This window comes from Eurytemora carolleeae, unplaced genomic scaffold (genome assembly GCF_000591075.1).
Source record: "Eurytemora carolleeae unplaced genomic scaffold, Eaff_2.0 scaffold1021, whole genome shotgun sequence".
Taxonomy (NCBI): Eukaryota; Metazoa; Arthropoda; class Copepoda; order Calanoida; family Temoridae; genus Eurytemora; species Eurytemora carolleeae.
Window position 1 is genome coordinate 179,481 of NW_019396999.1, and position 11,277 is coordinate 190,757.

Below are 11,277 nucleotides of genomic sequence, written 5' to 3' on the forward strand. Positions count from 1 at the left end.
ATGGATCTTGTGTATAGTTTGTATGGAATTATGGAATTTGTATGACATACAAACAAAAGAAAGAGTAGATACATAAACACTGTAAAGTAATATGTTAATAATGTTAACTATGATAATTTTATTAGAGTAACTGTAATCTTAATTAATCTATGCTAAGATGGCAATGACCGATTCACAACGATTCCCTCGAAATCTTTTTCTGATCAGAACTGAAAACTTTAGAATGGTGGATATCGAGATTAATGCTTAATCCTCTCTTTTTCTTAATATCGAGACTAACCTAATCTTGTACTTGTATCCTGAAAAGAGTACAAAATTCAACCAACCAGAGTCGCGTATATGAAGCCGATAAATTTGAAATTTTGCGCGCCATTTAAGATTAATATACAGAAACGAGAGGAATTCTCTAATTTAAAAACTTGTTTTTGATTTTTCTCTACTTTATCCAAGAAAGAACGGTTTAAGAAGAAACTCAAAAGTGTGTCCATTGGATACTTAGAATAAGTAATCGGGTTTAAGGATATCACTTTTTTAAGGTTTCAGCTCAGGTCTAAGATATCAATGTTTATAATTTGAAAACTGTTTATTTTCAATTGTGGGTTCTCTATGAATCTGACTTAAACATTTCTAATACTGCAGAAAAACATGTGAAACCATCAGAATTGAACACTTTTAAACCCAGAAAATGGCAATATCTTTCACATTATTGATCATATAAAGGTTTCAAGGGTACCGTTGTGAATCGGGCATTCCATCTTTGCATGGAAAGTCAATTCAAATTACTCTTACAGTCATTTTAATCCGATCAAATATGAAGTGAAAAACATAATAATCACAGTAATAAATAGTGGGAAGATGATAATGGAAAGAAAGTAATAGAAGGTAGAAAAGAAAAATACTCTTCTAAAACCTTGGTCAATCCCCTATCCCCAACCTTCAATGTCATAAAGATTTTTATGTTGACCCTTCTATTCATAATATTTATATTTATCCCTTTTCCATCAAAACATATCTGATCTCCTGTAGCCGTAATATATACGTTAATATACATCTATATATTTGGATCTTTGTCCATAAGGAATTGAGTCTTTGCAACAAACTCTGATTATTAACTCCCTATATCTTAACCCAATATCGTAGCTAGGTCTGAGATATTTCAAACTATAAAATCTGTTGGATCGAAAGTTTGAAATATCAAAGGTTTACATCATCATGTTGCAAAGATAAAGGGATTTGAAAATCAGTGTTTGTGGCAAAGACTCAATTTCTTTGTCTTGTCTGTCTGTCTGTCTTGTCTGTCTGTTCGTTGATTTGTTTAATTTTACATCCAGTAAACGTCATAAACGGCTAACACGATCTGGTCCAGATGTTTTTGTTTAACCTCAGAGCCCAATTTTAACCTGTATTCATAAAATAAATATTTCTTAAAACATATATAGATTTCATCCTATATTTACCGATCTTTAAATGGACAGACCGGCTATGTAAGGTAGTCGAACTGAGTATGCAGTGTTGTGGACAAATACTTTAGGATTCATTCAAGCCATATAAACCTTTTCAAAGATCTGTAAATCCTGAGTTTGAGCGCAAAGTCGACGTTCAAAATCGTACTTTTGGGTAGATACGTTTTTATATTTTTTTATTATTAAATAACGACGACAAAAAATGTAAACAAAATTCTACAGTAAACTAATAAGTTGTATAGGAACTGGTTGAGAAAATAAGAATAAATCTTATCATCGAAAATAAGTAATCTTATTCAATTATTAGTTTCTAGAATTTCTCATTATTCACAAAGATTTTCTGGAATTGTTTTTGAAAAAAGGACATTTAAAGAATTTGTAGAAATCTGCGATCATATTCATAGAAAATAAGAAATTCGATATAATGATGAAAACGAAATAATTGATTCTAGCATTGATTTATTGACAAAGGAATTGAGTCTTTGCCACAAACTCAAATATTCAAACTTCTATATCTTTAAAAGCAGATGTTATAAACCTTTGATATTTCAAACTAAGGTTATTTGATCAAACAGATTTCATAGTTAGAATTATCTAAGGTCTGCAATATTTGGATCCAAAGATATACTGATTAGAAAATCAGAGTTTGTGGCAAAGACTCAATTCCTTTCTTTTGAGAAATATGTTCCTAAACATCTATATAGTTTACTGTATAATTTCTACTTTATCTTTCTTCGTTGTCATTTAATAATTTAAAAAACAATTCCGAAAACGTAACCACCCGAATTCATATTTTTGGACGTCGACTATGCACTCAAACTCATTAATTATACATCGTGGACACGTTTTATATGTCTCAAATAAATCCTAATGTATTTGTCCATACTGCATACTCAGTTCAACTACCTTACAACGCCGGTCTGTCCTTTAAGGGATTTGTGCGTTAAAATTGCAATTACCTTCAACATCAGTTTTCTGACAGGGTCTGTAGACCTATTTCCAATTAAAACTTTCAATATATACCTTGTCTGATCATGGATGAATGGGATATCCTAGTTATTTGAACAGAAAAATAAATATTTTTCATTGTGAGTGTGTCTCAGAAAGGTACCCACAGAGGTACATATATATTATATATTCAGTTTACTACAGTCTCGGTCGGCTCTGTACCTCAAGAGTACAGGGTACTGTTGTGAATCTAAAATGTCCCGCTTTAAACGGAGAGTCAACCCACTGTAAATTACGCCTTTAAGGTATTCTTAATGAAGAGCAGGAATGGTATAATCAGTGAGTATATTTGCTCCAGGGAGTCAGGTTTATCATATTAATCACATTGTATACAAGCTATAGTGGAGATCATTCCTATCTATAATAATTATACTACCAGTGAAAGCTATTCTTCTTTAAATGGACTGTCGATGAAATTTCAAAAGTGACCCTTTATATTTTAACTTTAATAATTTATTTTAATTAAGTTTTCAAATATTTATATAATATCGACAGATGAAAATATTTTGAGATTTTTATATTTCTTATTCTTCCTTTTCTTCTTGTTCGTACATCTTTCAATCATATTTTGGCTAATTTTGAAAAAGAAAGAACTATCTTTTTTTCAAAACTCTTTTGGGGGTGAGGTGGGGGGAGGTGAGAGGAGCGATTGTCTCACCCCCTCCTCGCTCCCCAGCAAAAGACATTTTACACTATTTAGCAACTGTCATGTTTACTGGGACACCCTGTATCTGAATACTTGAATACAACCCGTATTCTATAGCAGCATATCATAGACTCGTCATTATCCAATAAACGCTATACTCAGACTAATATCATCATTTTGTCAAATACGAAATCTAAAACTTTTATAAACATCTTATCTCTTATATAAAGTAGTAATATGATATATCTGTTTTTTATTTGTTTGGGTGATTGTATTTCCGATTATAAAACTTACATACCCCTTGACCGATTTGCCTCAAATTTTGATTAAGGATCTCGGTAGATTGGGAATGTTCTTAGCTTGGTTTGAACATTTTAAGCTGAGAAATTTCACGGGCAGCCATAGTACATTTGAATTTCCGAGCTGTGTCAACCTTTCCGGTCCCAGTTTGTACTGTATCGCCCGGACATTGGACAAATAAAGCAGACACTCAATAGGACTAGCCGGTGCAACTAGGTTTACGCGGTCATACTTTAGGTTGAATTTACTTTTTTCTTAAGGGTCAGAGGTGCGTCTAATGTTTATGTTTGACATGTATTAATTAATATGATATTGTCTTACCCCATTCGTGGAAAAAAAGAGTTAAAATTTGGATAGATTTCTTTCCAACTGTTACCATTTAAAAGTGGTCGAAAACAAAGGGAATGTAAGGCCTGAAACTGATGCGAATTAGTTTACAGAGTATAGGAAACAATATATTTAAATTATAAAAAAAGAACAAATAATGGTTTATACTAATGAATCGAATAAAGCCAAAGCGATCTGGCAGACTCTCCGCCTTTACTCCACCTCATATGATGGGTTAATCTTCCTCCTTTCGATTCTTCGTTACGACTACTGACTCTATTTTGGTTTTAGTCCAGGTCCATTCTATTTCCTCCTTGCTTGTGGTTCAAGCCTATTGGCTTGAATTTGAAATAGAATTCTGGGTCAACGGTGGCTTTGGTTTTCCACGCGTTTAAACATGCGATAAAAGCATGTTTTCCGGGTTGGCAAAAGAGTCCATAGAAAATGCAAAGGATGGTCTTCATATATCCAAATAAATTAAAATATTATATATTATTATAAATGTTATTTTATATACATTGTATACTGTATACATATACATGTAAATATATTTGTATTGTATATGTATATTATATATTGAATGTACGTAAAAACTAGAAACTCATCCAAGGATACTGAGAAAATAGCTTTGATATGTAAATATGTAAATATGCCAGGGAGGGGGGGGGGACAATAAAGATCGGAGGAGCACAAAAAAATGGAAACTATACAAGGAAATATACAAGGAACATACAAAAACTGGTAAAATATACAAGGAACAGACAAAAAATGGTAAAATATACAAGGAACAGACATAAAATGGTAAAATATACAAGGAACAGCCAAAGAAACATAAAAAAGGCAACAAATTATAACATCCGTCAATGTTTCATCCATTCTATATATTATTTTGCTTTATCGTAAACAACTGAACTAATGAAACCATTTTTATTATTAGACCTCACTTAACCGAGGGGAGGAAGGAGAGCCACAACAACTTCTCGTCCGAGCCACATTCTCCTCATTTTCTCGTCAATTGAAACTTTTTTTCGACTCACAAAAATTGATATTTCATTTTTGTCTTAACGTGTTCCGATTCTTTAAAAATAGTTTTATCTGGAAGGATTAGACACAAATAATATTGAAATGACGAGGATTTCGAGGTGGCTCGGACGAGAAAATGAGGAGAATATGGCTCGGACGAGAAATTGTTGTGGTTTGCCTTCCTCCCCTCCTTTACCACAGGAAAGGTTTATGATCGTAAAAATGTGAGAAATTTGATTCTATTTACAAAATTAAAATTTTTGGATATCCAGTAACCACGAATGAAACAGGAAAAAACCACGAAATATCATGACATGAAAATCATCATTTTAAACCTGAAAAACTGCTCGGTGGCAAAAGGGGCGCCAAATGCCTTAAACATTTTTTTTAGATTTATACGTTCTTAAAAGTTCTTAAATAAGTTATTGCATAGAGAAAATTACTTCGTTGACGCACCCTCACAATATACAAATATAGTTAAAATTACTTTAGAACCAACGAGGTTATAGTGTATAGAGTGATGATGAGTAATCCTTCACTAATTATATAGGCCATAAACAATACCGAGGAGTACTTCATATTTGCTTATTATAAGTTGATTCTGGCCTAACCCAAGGTACTAATGCAATGAAAGTTAATTGCGGTCGCGTATACTATGCTTACATATTGAAACCAGTTCTCTCTGGGCGGAATTTGTAAACAAGAATAGATGCATCAGTGTTAGTTTAGTATCCGAGAAGGTTAAAAGCATTTAATTTTAATAATTTTGATAATTCACATAATAGTTTGCTATGACCAGAATATTTCATTGATTTTTTATGTGAAAGATGGATCCCATGTCAGGCTTCGACATCCGTCTTGTACCAAAGACAGTACACTAAAATAACTTTCCTTGCGTTAGTACTTGGCCTAACCTAGCGTATATCAATATTAATAAACTGCAGAGCCCAAAACTTAAGACGAATGGGGTTAGGCAGTTTTGTAGATATCAATATTTTTGTTCTGAAATATTATATTATATAGTTTCTTCATATTCTCCTTTTCTTCGGATCTCTTGAATAAAAATCTACTTAAATTTTAATACCCCGAAATGGAAACTCGGGAGTTTCATTCAACGATACTCTTTTAAATTTCAGGCTCAGTTGTAAGTGTACAGTACAGCTGATCACACAGGTGTTTATCATTCCCCCTTGTTTATAAACCATTTTCCTGCCTTTTAGCTGTAGATTTTTGCATTTGCTTTTTAACACTTTTATTGTTTGGAATATGTTATTTAAATATTTTAGTATATCAAGTCTACGCAACTTGAACGATCAAAAGAAAATTTTAAATACAATCAGCAGTAGGATTGAATAAGTACAAAAGCTAAAGTGATCCGTTTGAGTCAAGAAACAACATATAGTATTACAAACATTACAAATAGATTTTAAATTCCCTGTTTTGGTAGAAATTGCAGATTTGTTTAAAAGTCTCCGAAAGCAAGTACAGATTGTGTTGATATTTAAAACAATAACATTTTAAACTTTTGTTTAACTTTCCGTGTTTATGTTTGTATGTTTTCAGTTGAGTGTATTTTGATGTTTTAAAGTAAATTTTTCTCATCTTTTCAATATAAAAACATATATTTACTCTTTTCACATCAATGACCGAATTTAAAGAATTTAAGCTGCTTTGCTGAACTACCTCTGTTCAAATTTGAACTTTTAACTTTCAGTTAAAAATAAAAAAAATTTGAAGCGGTGGTTCAAATTTGAACCGACGGTAGGCAGTTCAACTAGGTTTAGACCTGGCTCAATTTCTTTAAATTCGGTCTCTGCAGGATTGTTAAACATTGAAAAAAATTGGTCACAGTTTTTGGAAAAGTGTAATAGAGTTCATTACGGTTGACGTGGAAATTTTAAAAACTCATAAAATACGTTAAACTCATTCTTTCCTTGCAGCGGCGAAGATGGTATATTTCATTAGATAAATCTTCAAAATTCAATTATATGGGAATTAAGAATTGTTAATTCCTTAGTGAAGAGAGAATTAGAGAAACTTATTCCTCACATTTTATAAGTTCGAAGCTCTGACCCAACCTAGGCTATTTTTTTTTTAAATGTTTGAAAAATTCTTATATACACCAAACTATTCTAAACTCGTTTGAAACAGCGACAATTAGACAATAATTAATGCGCAATAAAAAAGTTGAATAATGTTGTTGAACATGAAACAAAAACAGAATCTCTAGAAGTTTCAAGTTTTTACATTGAACTCATCAAGATGTTTCCGATATACAGATAAGAGGAGACCAAAAGAACCATTAAGCAGCATGAGAAGGGTGACCCGGATTATAAATGAGATGTGTGACCCGGATTTTAAATGAGATGGGTGACTCGGATTTTAAATGAGAAGAGTCACCCGGATTTTAAATGTGAAGGGTGACCCGGATTTTAAATGAGAAGGGTGACCCGGATTTTAAATGAGATGGGTGGCCCGAATAGTAAATTAATAGGGTGACTAGGATTAAAAATGAGAAAGGTGACTAGGATTAAATGATAAGGGTGACTAGGATTATAAATGAGAAGGGTGACCTAGGATTAAATGAGAAGGGTGACTAGGATTATAAATGAGAAGGGTGACTAGGATTGAAAATGAGAAGGGTGACCTAGGATTAAATGAGAAGGGTGACTAGGATTAAACATGAGGAGGGTGACTAGGATTAAAAATGAAGAGGGTGACTAGGATTAAAAATTAGGAGGGTGACTAGGATTAAAAATGAAGAGGGTGACTAGGATTAAAAATGAGGAGGGTGACTAGGATTATAAATAAAGAGGGTGACTAGGATTAAAAATGACCCGGAATATAAAGGGGAGACTAAAGAATAATTAAGCAACATATGAGAAGTGTCATCCGGACGACTAAATGAGAAGGATCAACCGGATTATAAATTAAGAGGGTGACCCGGATTATAAAATAGTAGGGTATAACCAGGGCATAAATTAGTAGGCTGACCCGGATCAAAATTGATACCGGCGACCCGGATTAAAAAGCGGGACCAAAGAGCAATTTTGAAACGTGAGTCGAGAAGGGTCACCCGGACTTTAAAAGAAAAGTGGGACCCGGATTTTAAATAATAAGGGTTTCCCGGATTTAAAATTAGCAGGGAAACCCGGATCAAAATTGATACGGGCGACCCGGATTATAAAGGTGGGACCAAAAAGCAATAAAGGTACATGAGAAAGGTCACCCGGATTTTAAATGAGAAGGGCGACCTGGATTATAAATGAGAAGGGTGACCTGGATTATAAATGCGAAGGGTGACCTGGATTATAAATGCGAAGGGTGACCTGGATTATAAATGCGAAGGGTGACCTGGATTATAAATGCGAAGGGTGACCTGGATTATAAATGCGAAGGGTGACCTGGATTATAAATGCGAAGGGTGACCTGGATTATAAATGCGAAGGGTGACCTGGATTATAAATGCGAAGGGTGACCTGGATTATAAATGCGAAGGGTGACCTGGATTATAAATGCGAAGGGTGACCTGGATTATAAATGAGAAGGGTGACCTGGATCAAAATTGATACGGGCGACCCGGATTATAAAGGGGGGGGGGGAGCCAAAGAACAATTAAGCAACATGAGAAGGCTCACTTGGATTATGAATGAGAAGGCCGACCCGGATTATAAACTAAAAGGATGATCCGGATTATAAATGAGAAGTGGGACCCGGATAATAAATTGGTATGTTATAACCTGGGTATAAATTAGTAGGGTGACCCGGATCAAAATTGATATGGGTGACTCTGATTATAAACGATACGGATTGACTAAAAAATGGAAAAGATGCAAGATAAACTTGCGAAAGAAAAATCTTAAATAAAACTGAAAAGGTTTTACTTTTACACAGCTTATTGAGCAGATTCAGGGAAAAAATTCTAAAATTTGAAGGAATTACAAATTTCTATTTAAAATCCCCCAGTATATGTTGTGTATAGTGTTGGAATGAAGTAAATATAAAGACATGTATTCTCCCCTTCTTGTCTTTTCTCTTATATTTGTATCCCGAGGCGATATGGAAAGATATATTAGGTTTTTATTAGTCCCCGCAGTTCCTTGTATTTAATATTTAGAATGATAAGTATTTTGCTTTATTTCTTTATTTGTGTGTGAAGTCTCTGATATTGTAAAAAAATCGTAAAATATTTGAATCGCAAAAATTTTTTTATTTAATAAAAATTGTTTGGTTTTTGTGGCATTGCCTTTTTTCTTTGAGCAATGCATAAAAAGTCGAAGCAAGAAGATTTCGCGGATTTTCTTCGAAAATTAATAAAATTTTATTTTAAATTTTGTTAAAGTTACATTTTAGAATCCCGAAAAAAATAAACAAGAAAATTGTTTAGTTTCTAGATTCAGGAACTGAGTTTTTGCCATGCACAATAATATTTTCTAACTCATATATCTGTGCAGTCTGATTGTGTAAACCTTTGATATTTTAAGTTTAGACTGTTTCATTCACCTTGGTTTAATCTAACAGAATTCATTGTTTAAAAAATATCAAAGGTATACAAAATCGGGTTGTAAAGACATAGGGATTAAAACTTTAGTTTGTGGCAAAATATATTCTTTTGCTTTATATTAGATAAATTAGATAAAAAATAATCTTATAATTAATACAATTATAGTAGTTAATCTTGGATATTTAAAAATCATGAAATCCTATTTTTGAAGTAAAAATAATTTTATAAAAATAAAAATATTTTGGGACACGCCGCACTAAAATAGCTAAATATTTTTTACTACTGACAAAAAATGAAATTCTTGTGTTTTTTTTGGCGGATTAATTACAGCACAGTGGGATATGTATTTGTGAAAAGGATTCATACTGAGCACACTGTGCCAATCTCCCAGGCTGGTAAGAAATAACACTTTTTATCATTTCTCTGATGAAAGCTTTGCTAATTAGATAAAGTATTGTAAAAGGGTGAAGAAATTAACTAATTTCTTGCCTTTGTAAGGTAATATAGAACTCATACAGGGGAAAAGAAGTTTAAAATTTAGGACATTTCATAGTAAAGAAATTCATAGATAAGATATTTCATAAATAATACAATAAGTAGATAACAAAGTCATAGATAGGACATTTCATAGTAAAGAAATTCATAGATAAGATATTTCATAGATAATACATTAAATAGATAACAAAATCATAGATAGGACATTTCATAGTAAAGAATTTCATAATTAAGATATTTCTTTGATAATACATTAAATAGATAACAAAATCATATATGATAGGACATTTCAAAGTAAAGAAGTTCATAGATAAGATATTTCATAGATAAGACATTTAATAGGTAGGACTTTCCATAGAAAGGACATTTCAAAGACAGAGTAGATTTTTCATAGACATTTAATTTCATAGACAGAGAAGAATTTTCATAGATAGGTATTTTCAAACGCACAAAAACGATTTTTTTTCGGAGACAATTTAAGGTTTTGGGTACGTAAAAGATGTGTTACAATTTCAGAAAATATGAACATGTAAACATCAGAGAGATCGTAGAATTAACAGGGTTTAATTTATTAGATAAGATTTATAGCGGGAAGAAAAGAATTATTTTATCTATAAAAAATATTCTTTGTCTTGTCCTTTCTATAAACTGTCCTTTCTATGAATTGTCCTTTCTTTGAAATGTCTTATTATTTTATATATCTGTCTCTGAAATGTCCTGTTTATGAAACGTCTTCTATGAAATGTCCTACCTATGAAATGTCATCTCAATGAAATGTCCTATCTATGACTATCTTTCTATGAAATGACCCAACATCCAGAACTGGTAACAAAAAAATTCCCTGGAATTGGTTACAATAAATTCCTTGGATTGGGTTATGAGAAAATCCTCGGAATGGGTTACAAGAAATGCCTCGGAACTGGTTTCGAGAAATTCCTCGAAATGGGTTACGAGAAATTCCTTGGAATTTCTGTCGACAATTTTACCGGATTTTCCTGTGAAAGATTCCTAGGAATTTCCGCAAAATTGTTGCCTTCGAATAATCCTAAAATATATCGTTTTGTTTAACTTTTCAGGCTGTTATGAATAACTTTTCTTCGTAATTGTTTTGAAAAATAAATGAAGATATCTGAAATATTTACCGAGTTTTACTTGTGTGTTCAAAAAAAACGCCCTAAAATTATCTTTTTGATTCACATTGTGATACGGAAGCAAATAAAGAAGTATTTTGAAGTTTTTAAATAATACATATTAAAAATAGAGTTAATTTTTGTTTTGAGATGAAACTTATACAGTGAATACTAGATATATGAAAACCTACCAAGAGTTTTTATAATGTCGTATAATATGTCAAATACTATTCTTCATTTTTCAGGGCTATTTATTTACCTTGCATCTAAAAAAGCAGTTTCTCAAGAATTATTCAACCCTTCCCTCCCTCCCCTCTCCAACATTTAACCCTTCCCTCTCTCCCCTCTCTAACATTTAACCCTTCCCTCTCTCCTAACAAA